At 38.4% G+C, this 21,811-nt stretch overlaps 1 protein-coding gene across 1 annotated transcript in view; it reads left to right on the top strand.

Annotated features, from left to right (window-relative positions):
- The first annotated feature begins 1,382 nt into the window (after positions 1-1,382).
- LOC105257651 (zinc finger protein 608-like) overlaps positions 1,383-21,811 on the top strand; it is a 150,389-nt gene continuing 129,960 nt past the window's right edge. Inside the window, exon 1 of the mRNA XM_025410082.1 lies at positions 1,383-1,508. The gene's annotated coding sequence lies outside the window, so the exon portion shown is untranslated. The remainder of the gene's footprint in view (positions 1,509-21,811) is intronic.

The raw sequence follows: 21,811 nt of genomic DNA, 5'->3' as shown, positions 1-21,811 counted from the left end.
AGCGGCTTCCGCGCGCGATTCTCGCGTCGAGGTGAGAACGAGAGAGATAGAGAGGGAGAGAGAGAGAGAGAGAGAGAAAGAGAAAGAGAAAGAGAGAGACGTCGCGACGCAAAACCGAGACCGGGCGACTCGATCCGATACGCGGCGTCCGCTCCATCGCGCGGACAGCACCGTAGACGAAAACCACCCGGGTGTGTCCCGCTCTCGCGTGAGAGGAGAACGACCGACCGAACGAGCCAACGAGGGAAAGAAAGTGCATACGTGTGTATGTGTGTGCGTGCGTGTGTCTGTGACAAAGAGTGCGCGGGTGCGTGTGCTTCTCCCTCGCGACGACAGCGTCAATGACGACGACGACGACGAGCGGAAAGGAGCAGTTCGTTCCGTTCGCGCGACTTTGATTCGGCTGACGTACACCTCAGCACCGTTTTTTTCGCGCGCGTGTGCTCCGAGGTGCCGGAAGAAACGAGGAGGTGGCGGGTTGGTAGCAGTGTCGATTCTACGAAGAGAGAAGGATATAAAGAGAGAGAGAGAGAGAAAGAGAGAGACAGACAGCGCAGCCCGGGCGACCCGTCCGTGGGATCGAGAGAGCGAACGCAACACGTAGAAAGCGTGCTGCAGAGACGAAGATAGAAAGTGTATGTGTGAGAGAGAAAGAGAGAGAGAGAGAGAGAAGGAGATAAAAAGTGTTGATCGTAGGTGCGTTCGCCGGGTCTAGAGACGCGGTACAGGCAGTGTTTGTGTAGTACGTGTTTGTTTATGTGCGGCGCGACATTCGTGGAACGGGCGAACTTCAGGGCGTACTCGGGAAAGCCGCGGAAAAACATCGTCGCTGATTCCTTCTTTTCATTTCGAATCGTATCGCGTCGCGAGTGCTTGTGCGTGTCCGTTACGTGTGTACGTGTTCGCCGGGCGTAACGAGAAGGTGGTGTGCGCGATATATATACACACGCACACACGCACGGCCGAGGAGGAGCGCGAGAGAGAGAGCGAAAGCGAGAGGAGGTTAGACGAAGAGCGGCGCCACCGGTGGGGCAGGAGGAAGACGGGAAATTGTCGCGCGAGGTAAAAGATCGGATTCACGGTGTAAATAACGACGGGTTGTGACTTCGCGGTCGCGTTCGATCGGGGTGTATTCGTCGCGGTGCGAGAACAACGAGTCCGGGACGGGTTCCTTTGCGGCGGCGGCGTGTGTATGTGTGTACGTGCGTGAGAACAGGGTCGCGAGGTGAAGCTCGCAGCCAGCGGCAGCAGCGGCGGTTGGATTATAAGCAACGAGAAGAAATACGCGCGTATCGGAAGGATTATATATAAATATATATATATATATATACATATATATATATAATATACACATCATATATATATATATATATATATATATATATATATATATATTTATCATACATCGAGGAAGCACTGGGCGAAGCCCTGCGGAGGGGAGGGAGAAGCTCCCCGCCGGTCACCCCGTTCGCGTGGATGTGTGTGTCTGCTCTCACCGACGCACGATAGTAAGTGACTCCTCTTTTTTTCTTCCAATTTAAAAGTTGCTGAAAAGGTACGTTGGAACGTATACCTAGGGAGCGATGTATTTCGAAATCGATTCTCCTCCCCCCGGTGAATGTTTCATCGCGCGCCATCTTTGTTTACACCATCTTAATTGTGAACTTTGTACACCGTGCACCCGAGTAATTTAGACGCCGTGTTAAAATTCTATTTACGCAAAGGTTGCAAGGTCGAGATAAATCGTAAGGATTTTTTATATATTTTTCACGCGCGAACATTCATTCGAAAAGATTGCGCGTCTTCAATCGTTTACAATCTCCTCGTTTTTGAATTGAGAAATTTGTAGCTTTTCAGCATACCTACTTGTATGTGTATATGTGAGTGCAAACTTCCTGTCCCACGTTGTACATGTATATGCTGTACAAGCTATATAAGTAACATAAGCACTTTTGATGCTTCGATAAGTTTGGTATATATTGACGTATTGATTATTAAATAAGCTTCAAAGAGAGATAATAGAGATATTGACATTGTATGTATAATGCCACGAAATCAGATATTTTTCACGTTTTACAGCTATCTTAATGTATTTATACTTATATAAGTCTCGACAATTATAATATTATATATATTTATCGAAATGTTAATACAATAACTGTTTTGAAAAATAATTAGAGTTAATATTAGAATTGCAATGATTATCATTTTTATATACATGTATAAATTTATTATATAGAAAATATATATTTAATATATAAAAAATAATAAGTTTATAAGGATCATTAAATAAAAAAGAAATCTGTCAGCTTGTACAAATTCTAATACACACATTTGCAGAGACATATGGATATATTAAAGGCTATACATATTTTTCCCCAGGAAGAACAATACATTATTGTTTGAATACTCATTGATCTCTATTTATGTCCCATATAATTAGATATATTTATACAAAAATATATATCTCTCTTTGAAGGAATTTCCATGAATGACTTGAATCGTAATCAATACCACATACGTGCACGTTCAGAGCTATAATTATCTCAAGTGTGATTTAATCGCATTGATTTGTCGATGAATCGACTGGAATACGAGCGAGCGTGCGTTCGGGATAGATGAAAACCCGTTTATATGTATTGCCTAAAAATTGCTGTTAACCATTGCGGGCTCTCGGATTCCTGTCGGATAACAGTTTGCGTTGCGCGAGCGCGGCTCTCGTGAAAAGGTTATTTCAACAAACTCGATTCTCTCTCCGCGAAGTCCTGGTATTGCGTGATAGTGTGGCTACGTGTAGCCGCATCCGCGCGCGTGTATGCGCGCACGCACACGTGCACGCATACGTGTGCGCGGACGACCACCGGCCGCATGTGTCTCTCGCGGGCAAACGCGAACACGATAGTCACGCCTGCCGCAGACACGCATACGCATCCGCACGCACACCCACACGCACGCGCGTACGCCCTACGGACCTGTCACGCGTATATGTATACTCGAAACGCAGAAAGCATCGTCGGGGCAAGAGTTTCGCATATTCGAAGGCGATAGAATTGAGACGCGAGGATACGAACGAGCAAGAAACGAAGAATAAACGTGGAAATATATGGGGTGATCGATATCGACGCGGCATCAATGTTTCGCTCTTGCACATTTGACACGGGAAATATATGGTTATTCGCGACACGTCTAATCGAGGGACGCGAATAACTTTCTGCGGTTACCTCGTTGCGTGTTTGAGTTTCTCTGTCGCAAGATTCGAGTATCTCCGACACTTCACCTTTGGTATCTTGACGCGCGAATAAAAATGGTAAAAAACGCGCGGAATAATCGGGCATAAATTCCTCCAATAAAAAGTGATTTGTGCGATAACGAAATAACAGGGGATAATCGTCGCGTTCGGCGTTAACAGTCCTCCATCAGCGTGAATGTTCATCTGTCGCGCGACACGCTTGCAGTCTCGCACGCACACGCACACGCACACGTGCATACACGACGCACACACGTCGACGCACGAGTCCCGCTCGAGGCGACGACGAGAATTCATTCAAGGCGGAGCTTGCATCGCGCTCGCTCGCACGCGCTCGCACTCTTGTCGCGAGCGAAACACGGTGCGTAGGTAGGTTACTCACGCGTGTCGCCGTCCGGTTGCGTGGGAGAGCGATACTTGGCGCATGCAATCCTCGCGTCGGATATCGAGGCTGGAAAATGCTTCCTTGAATAAACTTCTATAGTAATATAAACTTCACTCTTGAAAGGGAAGCAACGCTCGTGCGTTCTTCATTTTCTTTCATATCAAGAGATGCATTTTTACTCTGTATATCTCATTGTATAATGCGCGTCGGAGATAAAATTATGTACGCGTAACAAAAATAAATATTATTTTCAATTTAATATGAAAGGCAATTTATTAAAATTCTAGGCAAATTTAGTTAGCTCTAAGGATTTATTATATATCTTTTAATAAATTTCTTTGACATTATTTTTAGGATTCCAGTCTCATTAAAAGAGTAAAGTTGAGAAGAAAATATTTATAAAATTATCGATGTTTTATTTCTAAAAATCGGAAAATAATTTTTATCTCGACAGTTATATAAATAACGGTTACGTAATTCATATATTTATTTCGTAAGATATATTTCTCGAATATATATTCAAAAATGTATAAATGCCTCGGGTATTAAATTAATAATCCGTCCATCAGTTTGCATCAACTTGTCGAAACTTTAAGCGAGAAATAAATAACGCCGCCCGATACGTTGGCTCGATACCATCAAATACGATTAATCACATCGCTGCAATTCATTTCCAAAATATACGCGCGATACGCAGGTATTCACGCATGTCGCGATGCAGCAACGTCGTATCGGGTTTTTTTTCTTTTTCACACAGAGACGGCATTCATGCGTCAATCTGATACGCGCCTGGAATATCGCGCGCTCGACGCGTAATATTCCGCCTGGGCTTCTCTTGGCGAGCCAGCCGACCGGTCGCTTATAAACGCGAGCCGAATTGCCGGCGGAGAAAGAATTTCCGAGGAATATTAAAACATTCCTGCCGCGATTAACAGTATTAACTTGGCAACAGTAACGTTTACTTTGCGCTCTTACACCGTGCTTTAAATGGCGTTATTCTTTCGCTGCTCGCAATCCATTGTATCTTCTCCACGTATGCTGTACATTTCGGTTTATTAAATTCAACAATGCGAGAGAGAAAACTGTTTCCTATAAATCACAATTTTGTGTACGCGGAATCCCTCTCTCGTCACGATTATATTCTCATATTATTTCAGCGCTGAAAATACTTGAATATCCGAGAATGTCTCGGTGTGTGTGTGTGTGTATGGATTTTATCCGAATGCATTACTTGAATATTCTGGCTATTATCCAAGTAATATCCAGACAATACCCGCGAAATCGGATAAGTATTCGAGTATCTGATTACAATGACCATCCGCTAACAGTACTATGTATTATTCACTCTTCACATGCATATACACGCATACATACATCAATTTTAAATTTTTTAAATGTTACAATATATTTCAAACTGTGAGAAATATTTTTTTTATTTATTTATGATATATTATTTCATTTATTTTCATTTATTTTCATTTATTTTAATCCCATAACGATATATGTGTGAGTTTCGATGTTTAACTAAAAGTATAATATCGCATATGCGTACACAAGAAATTCTTAATGCTGGGGGAATATCCTGCCCCGAGGGAGAGAGGAAAAAGAGAGAGAGGAGTACAACGACCGCGTACGAGGGTCACGTATACAATTTAAACCTGCGACTCCCGACGCTATCGATTAATGTAGCCGCTAATGCTACTATATAGTAGCTATTAATGCGCGACGACTGACCATGCGTTCGACACAACGTTATTACGCGTTTTATATGAACGATTTTATGGACTATTTATCGCGTAATTGTGAACGGAATGCATAAACGCGGAAGTCGAAAATGTAATTGCGACGCTCCGAATCGATTGCGTAAAAATAAACTTGCATAGATAATACATATAAATCGCGATATTACGTTTTATTATAGTTGGCCTCTTTGTTGGGTATTTCCGTGCGCGATAGAATATACGGATCGAGATTGGAAGTGGGATGGTTCGAGTAAATATTTGTTGGGAGAGAAAGTTACGTGAATTCATTTTCTGATTAATACTGATAGATATTATAGAATGCTTTTTCACAAATAAATATAAGATTAATTAATAATTAAATGATTACCGTGCACGTTACTCTGTGATAATTGAAGATAAAACGAATATAAACTTTTTCAAATACCGAGAGAATTCTCAAAATATTTTCATCTCCGGATAATTAAAGTTGACGAGTTTTGTAATGTAACAATAATCCAATTTAGCACTTTTAACAATATTTGATTCAATCAATTAAGAATTACCGGATAAATATTTCCAAATATATAGAGCATTAAAGCGTGAGATTAAAACGTTTTAAATTGATGGTTTTTTAAATTGCGGGTCGACTTGTCAATCATTAGCATCACCGAAAGAAAGGAGGAGAAAAGAAAAAAATAAAGAGAGAGAGAGAGAGAGTAACATCGATTTTATTTTATTTTAAGATATTGTGATATTAACCGCTAATCGTTTTACATAATCGACGAGCGCGCATTCTCCGGAAAGTCGAGAACAGGTTTTGCCAGGCCACGCTAATCTTCCAGATTATCGGACATGCTCACGGTAATTAAATATGTATTATGATTGTGATAGTGCGCGCGCGCGCGCACACGCACACACACTCTTTATATATATATATATATATATATATATATATATATATTTAAATACACATACACGTACGCAATATATTAGTCAGTACGCATTTATCCGCAAGAGCCTATACGACTGCTGCTAATGCTGGCATAATGAAACGCATCGTTGCACTGTTGGTTGCGCTACGTTCCTTCGCGTTATGTCCCGTTGATTTACGACCTGTCCATTGAGAATCTGAGAATTTCCAAGCACGAAGCATGATTTCGTGTGTGTTTAGTCACTTTGCGTAGAAACGCACGATATACGGCTTACGTACACGAGTAACGCGTACGTAGGAGTACTAATATAGGGTGATGGCTGTCAATTTGCGCAATTGTTTCGCGTACAAAAAATTTTTCGCGCGTATTTATTTCTCCCATTTAGATAATGAGATACTACGATAAAAAAAAATAACGCAACGACACGAAGGGGAATATTGCAACATGTATTAGCAGGGTTTATAATTACCTCAATTAATCGTGTTTAAAATAATTAAAATAATAATATGCGGATTTTTTTTTTTTAAATCGAGCGACGAAGTTTGCAAGTCAAAATATTTTTGTTTATTTGCAATTATGCAACCATTACCATAAAATAACACGATAACGGATGCGGTCAAGTTAATTTTAATGTAAACTAAATGCGGTTCGAATTAATATTTGAGTTGTGTATCTCTGATTTAGCACAATAATGTCATGCGCTCAACTGTACTCATCAAAATTGCCGGGAATGCATTGCTAGAATGCTTATAATAATGCCATAATTAATAGGAGCTGATATGCAGCGTAGTTTATTATAGATATTACGTGACATAACACTGCGCTGCGTGACATGCCGCGATATCATACGATGCGGCTAATTGTTTAGATTAATTAAAACGTTGATGCATAGTTTGGTTCGCGCGGAACACAGGACATATATCCGGTAACGTATTGTACATGTTTCGTTATATGACGTAATGTTTAGACACATTGTTATAAATGCATCTTCTCGATTGTATTATGATTCTGTGGCAATAGCGGACTAAACTATTATTATCGTATTTCTAGTTATTAAAATCGAATTTAACAAAATTTTTTAATGTTATAAAATTACATGTTACATTTGAAATTATATCGTATTAAAGTTAAAATATATTGCATGCTTTAATAACGTATGTTACTTTTCCCCTTTGTGTTTTTATGTATGTAATGGGAATTTTCAAATTAAATTACTAATTTTATTACGTTTCGCACTAATTGATATTATCTTAAACAAACATTGCATTTTTGCAATTGGCCGGAAACAGGTTAATGAATCTCTTTGATATATTATAATTATGGTCAAGAGAAATTAAGTAAAATTAAGGTAAAACTTTTTCTGTTTGTTCACAATATTTAATAATTTCGACAAAAAAAGGAATTTACCTTCGTGGAGTTGATTAATAGCCGTAATTAGATTTCACAAAATCTTATATATAATTTGTCATGGTACAAAACTATAGATTTTCTGGTCGTCCTCGTACTTTCTCCGTCAAATCGAAATCCGCGAGATTGCTCGGTCGCTGCTCGTAAAGTGCGCGTCGCGATTACATAAGTTTTCTCTCGACGGCGTTTCGCTTCCGTGAACACGATGCTCCTTCTAGTAATTATCGGCCTTCGTAGGACTCCTCGAGGACCGATTTAATAAAAGTTTTCCTTCGTATCGATGCTCCTGCCTACACCGTGACAAGAGGAGTCCCTTAAGGACCCCGTTGAATCTTAAGTCGAATTTACACGTTTCATCTCTTCTTCTCTGAAAGAAGAATACTTGAAGAATAAGTAATTTTTTCAAAATAAGGGATTGAAAGAATAAAAGAGATAAACAAGGATAAATATAAAAATATAAAAGATTGAAACACAAAAATGTAATTAATAAATGCATGAAATTTGTCGTAAAAATCAAAGTTGCGTAGAAATTTTAAGATATTTTATATAGCAATCGAAAAACAAAATTTAGTTTTCATTACGAGAGATATTCGTTATTTTTTTATTTACTTTGAATAATTGTACGATGTGATCATTAAGGCTGCGTCCTGTAAATCCTGATTCAAAGAAAGTTCATTAATCGGATGTAAATTTACTTTGGTGGATTCGGATGAGATGATCGTCGAGGGCAAACCGCGTAAAATCGCCTTTAACGTAGTTTCATTTTTTCATTAAACTAAGTGATTCCCTCTCTCTCTTCCTCTTCTTCCGATGTGCAATATACTCGCGGCAATCTCTATAAGTGCTTCGATCTCTCGCGATGATCTTTATATCGTTTCGGCGTCAAGAATTGCTCGTGGAAAGCAATTGAGTTGTTGCCTAATAAATCGAGAGTTTCCTTTGCATCGATTACTCTTTTTTTTCCGCGTTCTGATTTTACATAACTTTATTTATTTTTCCTTAAATCAACCATGATTGCCTTTGCTCGTTCTTTATCCTCATTTCTGTCTCTTTCGTTTTCTCTCTCTCTCTCTCTCTTTCTTTCTCTCGCAACTCTTATGTAAATTTATTCAAAAGATACCGGTATAACGCATTGGTAATATATTCGCGGTAATATAATGGCGCGTTTAAGTATACATTACACATGTGACGATGTTTATTCTAACGATTTTAATGGAGATTATCGAAATAAAAACGACATGTAGCGATAACATGATGTAGTGACGATGCAAATGTTGTGCGATCAATATAGAATCTTTTTATTTCGCAAAGTTCTATTTTTAGCTCGCTGATATTAATATTTTCATCATTTTTATGTAATGTGCTTTTCTTAATTTTTATTTAGATTATATTTTATTTAGCGATCGAAATAATTCAAAATTTTGGTCGGTGAATGCAATATAGAGGAGAAAGATCTCCGTTCTTATTTTCTAGCGAGGTCTAAAACAGCACTTTGCCTTCCTCAGCTCGCAGTTACTCACGATAGCACGCCACGGACATGCTCGGAAGGCCAGAGAGATAGGCGTGAATTATGCGTGCACGCATACCTTCACGCTGATACGCGCGCATATAATCCGCACATATATCACACAGGCGGACAGTATTATTGGAATTAATCCATGCTGTTTTTCCGGGAAAATAATTTGTATATATGCAAAATATGCATATTTTTCACATGTTTATCGAACATAATTTATGCATATTTGTGTCCATTTTTATTTCGAATCATACTCGGCGTGCATTATTTTTTTGTTTATTTACTTTTTTAAAGGGATTTTTTGAAGGAATTTCGCAAAAAATATTAAAATTTAAGAAATTTGGAGGGTTATATTTATAATTTATCATTTATAAATTTTTACATCTATGTAATGAATATGAAGCTCTGTATCCCAATCATTAATATTTATAGCTTTATGGTTTCCCGCATATTTCGCATATTTTGTGTCTTTTTAACCGCACTGTACATTTATAATCGCATATTTCTAGCGAGACTTGAATAACTAAAATCGTTATCGAATTCTGCTAAATAAGATATAAATGTCTCTCATTTGATCGGCAAACAGAAAATAAATATTATAAGTTTTTGTATTAATAACTCGCGCAAAAATCCGTGATAAAAATTCCGTTATTTATAGATACAATGCCAACAACATTCGATATATATATATATATAGTATGGAAAGATAAACGCAAATATATGCTCTCTTCGCGAATATATCATGCATGAAGCATTACATGGTAACATATTGAAATGTTTACCGTTTAAAATTTTCATAAATTATACGTATACACTTATAGCTTCACGTTTCGCACTAATTGCGTTAATTCAAACATTTACGTATAATAGTTAATCCTTCATAGTGAACTTATTTTTCTTTCATCGCAAAACAATAAGGAAACGAATCTTTCATACAACTCTGCGTAGTAATTAAACTACGGTCCTGATAAAAATCTCGCTTTATCGACGCGAGGAAAGCCGCGCACAACAAAGGGGGAGAGAACCCTTTGATAAAGAACGAAAAGATTTTCTCTTTACGATGTTATCGCCATTAGTATACGCGATTCAGGTGTAAAAGCGCACGCGGGCAGCGCGATTAATTAAGTTGATTAACGTTAAACGGGACAGCCAGCGGCCGGAAATGACAAGTGCGTACGTACGCTGGTTGCGATACAATCGGCCATTGTCGGCGATATAACGATGTCGAGTGAACCGAAACGGTTCTCGCGCTGAGTAATTAGCGTTCCTCGTCATTGTTGTCGCTGCGATGCTCCTCGCCATCATCGTCGTTGTCCTTGTCCTCATCTTCGTCCTGCTCGGACGATGTCGGAAGGTATCCTTAACGAGGCGTTAAAGCGTTCAAAGCGCTTTGGCGCCGACGAAACGACGATATCCCGTCTATGATATTATTCGCGTCGTCAACTCGCGTCTTTCCGGTTACAGCGTTAAAAATTATGGATATTATCGTTGGTTAATAACGAGCTCGTTGTCGAAAGATTCCCTTCTCTTATCTCGGTTATTATGCGGTTATATTGCGTCATCTTGCGTTCTAGCAAAGGCAAAGTCGAAATTTATGTGTGTAATCCATTTTCATTTCATGCATAAGATACACGTGTATCCCGAATATTAATTTCAATAATCGCAGGTATTTTTTGATCGCGAAATTTGTACACGTGCCAGGTATTTGTATGACTTTTTTCGCGCAACATAAAATATGCAGAAACCGTTGCGGAGAATGATATTATTTTACTACAGCACACATAAGAGGATATATGCTAAATAAGCAGATATTAAAAGTAACGAGGTGTGTGTGCGTGTGCGTGAAAGAATTCTTTCATGGTCTATTTCGCGCTCGCGACTACAATAGCATTATTCTGTGTAACTTTATGTTACGACGAGATTGAAATTTATTCGACACGAACGAGTAAACGTGGCTTCGCGATCGATATTGCTCGCGATATTTTTCGAATACCGATGGTGTTATGATGAGAATCGCGAGCTGCAAAGTGTGCGCTAGACTATAAAATCGCATCTACGTGACCTGTCTACGTGTCGTCTACGCGATGTTTACTATGTAGAGGACATACGATAGATAGTTTATCGTGGTTACTTTATCGTATGTCATACATACATGCATGTTACATTAAGCCTATTTAGTCTGCGTTTAAATAACTCGCACGAGAGAGAGAAAAAAATAAGCGTCGCACGGGATATCGAGATAACATCTTCATTGATCTTATCGAACTGCCCGATATATAACCCGATATATAAGAGAGCTGCTTTGTAATATTACTCCGATATTAAGATATAAAGTTACTTAATCGAGATAAGTTACGAGACATGTCGGTCTTTTCGATTGGGAATATCCGATGAGAAACAATCTCGCGTTCGATAAAGATATCACCGTCGTCGTGTTTTGCGATTTTTTGTCGCGGACACCCCATACATCGTCCATCTTTACCGTCGGCGCTGACACATTTAGCGGTGATGGAGCGATTGCATTGTGCTCGCGACCGTGATGAAATCACGTTCTTTTCCTGCCTTTTTTTCGCGTAATTGGGGATCATTCGTTACGGACAACAAAACCCTACCTCTATTGTCAAACAATACGGCGAACGTTTTGGAGTACGTAAGCGAGTTACGACAGCCTTAAGACGGATGCGTGAGTTATTACGTTCTACCTCTTTGATCTCGCGCGTGTGCGACCGAAGGAACTTTCCAGTGGAACAATGACAGGCCTCTTACGCGAGTTGAAATAGCGCGTTTAGTTAACAGCGAGATTGAAATATCCCGTAGTGAAATTTAATATATCGTATCTGTGTATTACACACACTTTCATACGTATAGATTTTTTATCATACGTATAGATATTTTATTTTTAGATTTTTTAAGATACGATGTGCATTCCAAAATCAATTAAGGAGGGAAGAAAATTCATTTTTTTATTTAAAAAAAAATTTTAATGACAGTTATTCATCGTAATTTGTAAATATATTGAAATTGACATTTCATAATATGCTATAAATATATAAATTAAGCATGCGCGATTGAAAAATTTACACGAGTATACAATTACATTAAAGACACTTTACTGTCTTATTTTGCCTCGGGCTTAGCGGCGAGCTTATCGAAAATCTTGTGTTGTAGCTGTCAATACTTATTACGGAATCGGTAAATATGCAAGGTAAAATCGGTATTTCTCTGCGAGGTAGAGAGGTAGAGAATTTCTTGCAATACTTTTTTTTTTTCTGCGCGCTTACCACTCGTTTATCATGTGCAGCAGACTTTGCTCGCGGCACTAATTGTCGGCAAATTATGCGACGTTAATAATCATGAACTGCCTCGATAATAGTACCAAAGTTTGATAATTATGAGTGTGTCTCTCTCTCTCTCTCTTTCTCTCTCTCTCTTTATCTATCATCTATCTATCTTGTGCCCCGAGGATTCGCTCGCTCGGCCGCTCGCTCTGATCAATTATCCCGAATTCAATTATGTCGAAAAAGCAAGCCGGCTATCCGCTCTCGCGTTCCATGCAACGTAATTACGCGGTTGCACCCGCACGGTTTTTACGCGATCCTGCGATATCTCGTATCGGCTACGCCGCATAAAGTGCGCTTTATGTAACCTTATGTTATGAGCGTTCCGAGTTAGAGATACCGCAAAGCCGCGTCTAAGAATACTTAACGAGGTCTGTGTCCACACATTTATGTTTAACATTATAAATTTTAATATCTCTGCTTTGTTAAAGATTCATTTTTACCTTAATGCGATAATTTTTGTATTGTTTAAATTCCTAAAAAATATTTTTAAAAAAGAATGTATTAATTTTAAAATTAATAGAAATATAATTGTGCTTTTTAAATATTTATTATTTTGTTCTTTTCGCGAATGTTAACCGACATCGATGTTTGATCTTGATATAGCAATCATGCAAATGACAGTCGAACGAGTGTTTGCTATTGCATACAACAGCGATGCCAATAATTACGACGTGACGCGTATGATACTGTGTATAATTGGATGAGACGGTGGTCACTGTAAATACAGACACAGTTGCAAAACGACTACATAGTCATAATTCGTATTGCGATGTGATATATACCAATACAAATTGGAAACGTCTTACAAGCCGCGGTCCTTCAATACATTCATATGTGGTGTCTCAAAAATTACATATCATTTTTTCTCACACCAATCTTATTTTAAATTCAAACACTAATTTAATTTTATATCATATATAATATATGTGTAAAATTTTGTTTTTAAAAATATTTTTATTTTAGTATTTATATAACATTTTATGTGTAAAATTTTGTTTTTAAAAATATTTTTGTTTTAGTATTTATAACATTTTATTACATTTTACATAACTATGCTTCCATCACATTTTAACTAATTGACAAGAGTGAATTTCTAAAAAAAAATATAAGAATTGAATGGTCTGAAAAAAAATATACAGCCATAGAGAGCAGAAGCGGAAAATCAAAATGGTATCGCGAATGTAAGGGTTCCAATGCATCGGGAAAAGAGCTTAAATAGCGGCGTTACCAGCCACCATACTGGGAGCACGAAAAGCATTCGTACAACAGCGTTATATGGCAATGCAATTTGCCCGACGCGACGTACCTTTTTTTCATCTTCTTTTCTTTTTTCCGCTTCCTTTACTGCTTCTATTGTATTTATTCTTTACGAAAGCATCTCACGCCGTCTCGACCGCATCTTGCGCGCTTCTACCTGTAAAAATTTCATTTCCTTGGCATATACGCCATTATATCTACGCTCGTTTATTACATTTTTCCGAGGCGTACGCTCCCTTTTTCTGACCAACAATTATGCAACTCTGCTCGTATTGGTAGACCAATAAAATTTATCGTAATACGCCATCTTTTGATATGAATATTTTTATCAACGGCATACTTTAATACTTTAATACTTTAATATTAGTATCAGCTATTATCGATTAGTTTAATAAATTAATATTTGTGCGTAATTTTATATAGCTGTCTAGATAGTAGCTATTATTACAGACACATGAAAAGTTAATTAGCTAAATATTTAAAAAAATGATCGTTGTCTGTTAAATAATATATCGATAAGATCATCATATATTTGATGCAAAATGCGATGTACATACTTTGTGTAATCTCTAAACATTAGGTCATTCAAATTTTTATCTTACACCTAACAGATAATTGGAGCAACTAACTAACTAACTAGATAACTAGATTAGAATTAAAGAGATTATTGCTGTAGATACCTTATAGACTTGCAAAGTAATTTATCATAAGCGGCTTATCGTATAGTTTCGGAGAGAGGGATACAAATTCGTAGCACGCGATAAACACGACTAAATCGAAACGGATGCTCGTTCCAGGAAGTTTTCTCTCGTTATATACTCGCATTAATAGCGAGAAGAAACAATTACCGGGAGCCATTCAGTCTTAATTAACGCTTCTGATACATACATTATTGTAATCGGCAATTGATTAACTATGCGATTTTAAATGCTCGGTCATGAAACGGTCAGGTCTAACGATAACCTCGTAGCCTTTGATAAAGGAGGCTGCTCCCCTCCTGCCTGTTCTTGACACACGACGCGATAAATTATTATACTTGGTTCTATTAACGGTTTCTATAAGTGCGACAGTCATTGTCGCAGAGTAAAGACAAAGGATATTAAAATAATATCCATTTAAAATTGAAGGATAAGATATTCTATTCTATATGTTTAATTTTTGATGCTCGAAATGTCATTTTTTTCTCATTTTTGCAAAGAAGATATAATCTCTCGAATATCACGATTTCGATTATATTCCGCTCGCCTTATATAACGCTCACGAGACAGTCAATATCGCGGAAAGAAAGCAGATGGGAAACCGGTATGCGCGAACGAATTAATACTCGATATTCGGCTTGCCTGGATGAATACGCCGTTCGGAATTAAACGCGAAAAATCTGCGAGCATCTCTCTTCACTCTTCGTTGCTCTTGAAATGGAAATGCGACCCAATATAGGGAGAGAGAGAAAGAGAGAGAGAGAGAGAGAAGTCCCCGGATCTATACTTAGCGATCTCCTGACTCGGTAAATCTACAAGTGGGGTCGGGATCGTTATATATTTCGATCTCTGTCGAGATTACACCGAGAGTGTCGTCCTCATAGAAACCCGGTCTCGCCCTTCCAGGGGCGGATTCAGATGTTTGGGTACTCTGGGGCAAAATTTATATTCTCTTTCTCTCTCGCTTCTTCGGAACTTAGTATTTATATTATATATATTTTTGTCCGAGAGAAAGGAAATTTAACAGAAGATCTTAATATTTTCTTAAAAAGAAAAAATATAGGAATAGAAAAATATGAGAAAAATGATAAAAAGAATTATACTGTAAAACTTTTTTTCTATTATTATATAATTAAATCAAAATAATTTGTATTATTCATCTATCGAAGAAACTGAAATATTAAGCCTTTTAGTCTTTCACAGTGCCATAGATTTTCTTTTCCTTTACGCAAGTTCTTTATTCCTTACCCATTGAAATGAAGAGAGACAAAATATTCTATACCTGCAAAGCATGTTCGGTGTTCTTTTTTGTTTTTGCCACTCTTTATTTACTTCAAATAATTCTATTTCCGAAAAGAAATTTTGACAATCCCAAAGCTGACGATCCTGTGCGCTATTCGCTCTGAGCGAGCCTTATCTCGAACCCTCCTCGGTCGAAATGTCAGACGAGGGCCGTTGGTGTTGGTGGTCACTGCTTCACGAGACACACGGGACACCGGTGCGTTTTCTCTAATTCAATTTGAAAAGCTTCCTGGAGCGCGTCCAAAAGACATCCCGTATTCATGCCGGCAGAATGGCACTCGTAACTCATAACGGTACAGTCGCGATTTCCGAGCGAATCGCCGACGCGCTTCTTCTCATCATGTTCCACTCGTAAAGATTTGCCGCCGCGCGCTCGATACGAGATTCATTTTTTATGAACGGCATCAGGACCACGTATATTATTCGCGCAGGTGGGGACGGGCGGAGGGATGGAGGATGGGAGGGGCTCTCGATTAATATTAATCCGGCGAATAATGGAAGAGCGACATCGCGTGTTAAAATACGTCAAAAGGAGAACGGGAACAAGGCAGTAAAGCAGTTTATTATACCTCGTGTGATCATAACTCTTATTTTTGCTTGTTATTATTCGAGGATTTAACGCAAATGCGCCATGCATGCTTTTCAATAGCTTTTTAGGACATGTTTGTGTGTCTGCTGTTGTGCGCCTATCACGCGATAGTTCGAGATAGTTAATCTGATAAATTTTTGTTGCTACGATCTTGCAATAATCTTGATGTGGAGCTTTAATATTGTTATAAAAGAATAACAATTACCAAACAATTTAAAATTCATATCGTATATATGTATGTGTAATGCACGTTGTCATTTATGAAACTTTTAAATTTGTGACCACCCGTTGAATTGCATATTAATGGATATCTCGATATTTTTACATTTTGTGTTTTTCATGCATTCTCATATATATTTTTTTTTTGTATAACTCATCACGCGTCCACCATAGCGATCGATGCAATCAGAGAAAACCGTATGTTGAGAATATTAGTATAAATCGAATTTTATCCATTCCGTAATTTAAAATTGACATTCACTCTGATATTACCAGAATGACACTTTATTTCCGATAACATCCAATATTTAAATCTCTGAATTTTCTACGATAGAATATCGTCGATTGAATCATTGAAATTTAAACACTCATTTTATCACGAATAAACATCACTTTTGTCACTTTGAAATAAAGATATGATTAATTTTTAATAATTAGAGAATTGAGATTAATATACTTTTTCGCAATAATAGGAGATATATCCCTTCAAAGAATTTTTAATAAATGAAAATTCTCTCTAATAGTATTATTATTTGAAAACATACTAAATTACTATTTTAATAAATATATTTAACAAACATCAAGGGAGGAAAAAGGGAGATTACGAAGAATAACGAAGAGAAATATGTAACACTCGATATATTATATATTTACTAGCGCGTAAAAGTGGGGTGGAAAGGGAAGTAATTTGATAATCTGCACAACATGTATATTTCTGTCGAAAATTGACACGCCGAAAAGAATCGGCGAGCGCGAGAATTCGCGAGCCATCGCTCGCGAACATGTCATAGGATCGAGATTCGTCTCGCGCCGGCCCAGAGTCAGTTTCCTACCCGGCTGTACCGGGTCCCGCGCGCGCGAGGGAGAAGGACGGAAGGGAATCACCCGGCGTGGAACGAATTGTCCCGCGTCGCGAGACACATCGGTCCCGTCCGAGCGATCCGACGCGATGGACGCGCGTCGCGACGCCGCCCGTCAGCGTTCCCCGTTATCGGCCTCGTCGCTCCGACCGCGTCCTCGTCACGTGAACGACGGGCGACGAGCACGCTATCGCGGGATATTGTCGGCCAATATTTTCTCCGGGAACACGTGCCCCGGGTGCTACGGGCGAGCACAAAATGGCCGCCGGCGGGAGCGATCGACCGTGCGTGAGCGCGAGCGAGCGAGAGAACCCCTCGCTCTCCCTTTCCCTCCATCTCTCTCTCTCTCTCTCTCTCTATCTCTCTTTCGTTTCCTCTTACGTCCTTGTTCGCCCAACGCATACCGATGCGTACACACGTACGAGTGCGCACGAAATTTTCTCTCCTTCCCCTGCTTCATAATTCATCGATTTCGTATCGATAACGGGATTATATTTCATCGTTAATTAGCTCGACTGTATTATTGAGAGTTATAACGTCAGTTTGTACATATTTTGATGGAGGGAAGGGATAAATAAGCTTGTCCCTCTCTCTTTTTTTTTGGAATTCATACTCGTGTTAAAAACATCGTTAAAACACGTCGTGCTTCTTTTCATCGTCTCTCTTTCCTTTATTTTTTTCTTGCGCGCTTGTCCCTTTTTCGCTCGTGCGAGCGATCACGTTGATCTCTCCGGTTCGCCGGTCCTTCATCGAAGCCTCTTCGATTCCTCTCTTCCTCCTTTCGTCTACCTGCTTACAACAATTCGCCTCCTACAATAGGGTACACTCTTCCTTCTCCTCTCCATTATAATATCGTTCTCGCTCTTGCACCAACGTCGCTCTTTATTCTCCATTCGTCCCTTCATCGTTCTCCGTTTCTCTCGTGAAGTAAGTAATCGCGCGTCCTTATCGCGCCCATGTTAGAGCGACGGATGTCTGCTCCTCGAGATATCGCGCCATCCTCGCCGCACTCGCAGCTTCCAGCTTCATCGAGTGCAACGAGAAAGAACGCGCGCTCTATCTCTGTTCCGCCTCGGTATCTCTCGGTATTCCTTGTCACCCTCTTTTCACACAGTGCAGCTTGTGCTCTTTTTCATCCTCCTCCTTGCTCCGACTGCTTCCTCTCTGTCGGATCAACCGTATTAAAAACGTCTCTTTCTCTCCTAACGAAGAGAACCTTCGCGTTCTGTCCCAGTCGCGCTTATTCCTAACACGTAATGCTATCGTCGTACGATTCTCGTTTCATCTTCGTATACCCTTCTCTCTTTTTCTCGTACTCATCGCGTCTTTTTCCTTCCAACGAGAACCGACGCTATCGCCCTCGCTCTTGTTCCAGGCCATATGCCATCGACTTCCCCCCTCTCTCTCTCTCTCTCTCACATTCGCTTGCCTCTCCTTCGTTTCTCGTTCCATCCTCCTCTTTTTCTCCGCGCGAGAAATGCAGGAGATGGAAACGCGGAGATGGAAAATTACAATTACAGACGCGACAGCGACAGCGTCGACTATTCAACGACCGCGGGCGGTAGTTTGCCTCACGTACGCACGCACACACGCACGCATGCACGCATCGCGCCAACGCGATTCAAATATAAGCGTCGGCGATGCACGCGTGTCGTCGTTGCGACTTGCATTACGGCCACACTAATTGTGCGGCGTATCCTGAACCGAGTTACATTGTCCTGTATTATGCATACGCGATATTACCGGGATCCGCATGAGCGGGCGGCCAGGGGCGGAGGCCATGTGTGCGTACGTACAGCCGTACACAGCCAGCAGCCCGATTCGATATCCGCGCGCTGTGTGGTCCATATCGATTGCGCGTAGAAAAGCGCAGCCAGTCTGTTCAATCGCGCTGATTTAAAGTCTTATTTAGATGGAACAATTTCATTTTTGGACGCGTGTATACGTGTCGCGTCGATAACGAAATTTTTCCGTCCGTTTCCCTTCATTTTTTACTCGTACCATTTTTATAATCGACAAATACGGGTAGCAGCCATCCTTCTTAATTTATGACAGGTACATACTCCCGGGAGAAACCTTGACTATCTTGTATTTTCACAGGGATTTTCGTCCTTGAAAAATCAGGGAATTTTCATGGAATTTTTTTATTGAGATTCAGGAATTTGTTAAAAAATTGATAATTTTGTTTTTTCATTTTGAAACTCTGACTATTGTAGTTTTATTAATTTAAGAAATCTATTTCCCTTTGTGTGCAATATTTAAATTGTAATATCTTACAATATCTTTATTTTTTTTATATTTCTTCGTATTAATTTTATTTTTTATATTATTTTATATTAAAAATATTTTTATACACTCGTTCTCTCTCTCTCAAGTAATACAATTTGTATCTTGCATACACATTCTTTTATATTCAAATAACACATATTGCACCACACATTTCTTGACAGCTTATAATATTTCTAGGATTTAGATAATACTTTATTCAAATTTTATGACTAGTCGATATTAAATGTTAGTATTTTAGAATCTATATTTTAAAAATACATACATTCAAAATATATTTATATATTTTGAATGTATGTATTTTTAATAAAAGTATGTTTAAAAATTCTAAGTTTAAAATATTTTAATATATTTTAAGTTTAAAATATTTTATGTTAAAAAGTCACAGTAACATAAATTTATTTTAAAATATATTAAAAATATTTTAATTCTACCTGGAATTTTAAACAGAAATACATGGAAAGTCATGAAACTGAAGGGGATTTATTTACAAGATTTGAATATACATCCTCCATTACGATCTTTTAGCAGCCTATTCGTTATTGTAACGCGTTTGATTTCTCGGCCACTCTTTTCGCTCCGCTTTAATCGGCGAGATAAGACCGGCGCTTGTGCGACCGAGTCGGCTGTATTATCCGCGGCTCGTAAAGCTGATTAACGACTCGTTCGCGTCGGGTGCGTCTTAATTCTTGTCGCGCACGCACCACGCCGTAAAGTATCCCGCGTGACGGGAAGCAGCGAGATTATCAACTAACCGCGATCAAGTATGCAATGCATTTATATATCGGATAACGTGTGCACGTGCATTACGCGAATACAGAGTGTTGTTTTGCTTCGTGTTTTTACCGCCACTAAAATGGTAAAGTTCACACAGCGACACGCCTACGCGGAAACGTTTTCTCATCAAGTCGAGAATTGATTCTGTAAACCTCGTGGAATTTATATCTCGTTTTTGCTTGTCGAACCAATAAAGCTACGTGGCATTTAAGAATGCTTTATTTGTTCTCTCGCGTGTATCTCTTGTAGAAATTGATAAATATTAAATAAAAATTTGTAACTGTATTCTAATCAGAGAGATTGACATTGTGGGTATATGTGGGTATTTCTGTAGAAAATGATAGAATGATAAAAAGTTGATTACAATGTATTATTTAATGTCAGAAAAATTATTGTAAATATACTTGACACAATCATGTATCCGCAATCATATTTTAAAAAAATTATAGAAACCATCTGTATAGATATTAAAATGTAATATGGAAATGATATAATATTATTATTGAGAGAAAATTGAACACGGTTGATGTTTAAATGTGGAATACGATCGTGGATTTTTGTAACTAAATATACGATTTTGTTGGCTTATTTATCATTGCATTCAACGTCCATTCTTCCGTTCATACATCGTGCATATCCATGCGTGACAAAGAGATTAATTGATTTTCATTTGTAAAAGGATAAAAGCCCGTTATACAATTGACCGGATCAAAATTGCCCGGAAGATGTCGATAAAAGATGTTAGATAGTAGTTTTATCATATTTTTACAAGGCGAATTTTATTTTTTTTTACTACACGCAGTTATTATTTAACGATTTTCGTGTAAGACGAAAGAAATTTAGAATCAGGTTATTCATTTACCGTTGAATACGTGTGTGTGTTTCTTATTTTTCTCATCACCTTAAATCCAATTTCCATAAAGATTATGAAAATTATATAAAAAACTAAATTTTGAAATGATTACGTCAATGTTGTACATATATGACATTAACTTAAAGCTTAGAATACCATTTATGAAAATTAGAATCACTTTCGTGACTAACAGCGAGATTTTTAGTCATAAAAATAATCTACCGCGCATTTCGCGCGTTTATCGACACATCACAAAGGGTTTAAAATTGATTTTCGTAAAAAGCTAAAAGCCACTGTGCAATTGACCAGGTTGAAATTATTAGTCAAAAATTTCCAACGTTGGATAAAGGCTTGTATTTGCAGATCAGGATTATCATTTTTTATTATTTTTGAGAGCACTCAGACATACAAGACGCAATTA

This window comes from Camponotus floridanus, unplaced genomic scaffold (assembly GCF_003227725.1).
Source record: "Camponotus floridanus strain SB8 unplaced genomic scaffold, Cflo_v7.5 scaffold3, whole genome shotgun sequence".
Taxonomy (NCBI): domain Eukaryota; kingdom Metazoa; phylum Arthropoda; class Insecta; order Hymenoptera; family Formicidae; genus Camponotus; species Camponotus floridanus.
Note: the sequence above shows the minus strand (reverse complement) of the source record. Positions and strands in the feature narration are given on the sequence as shown.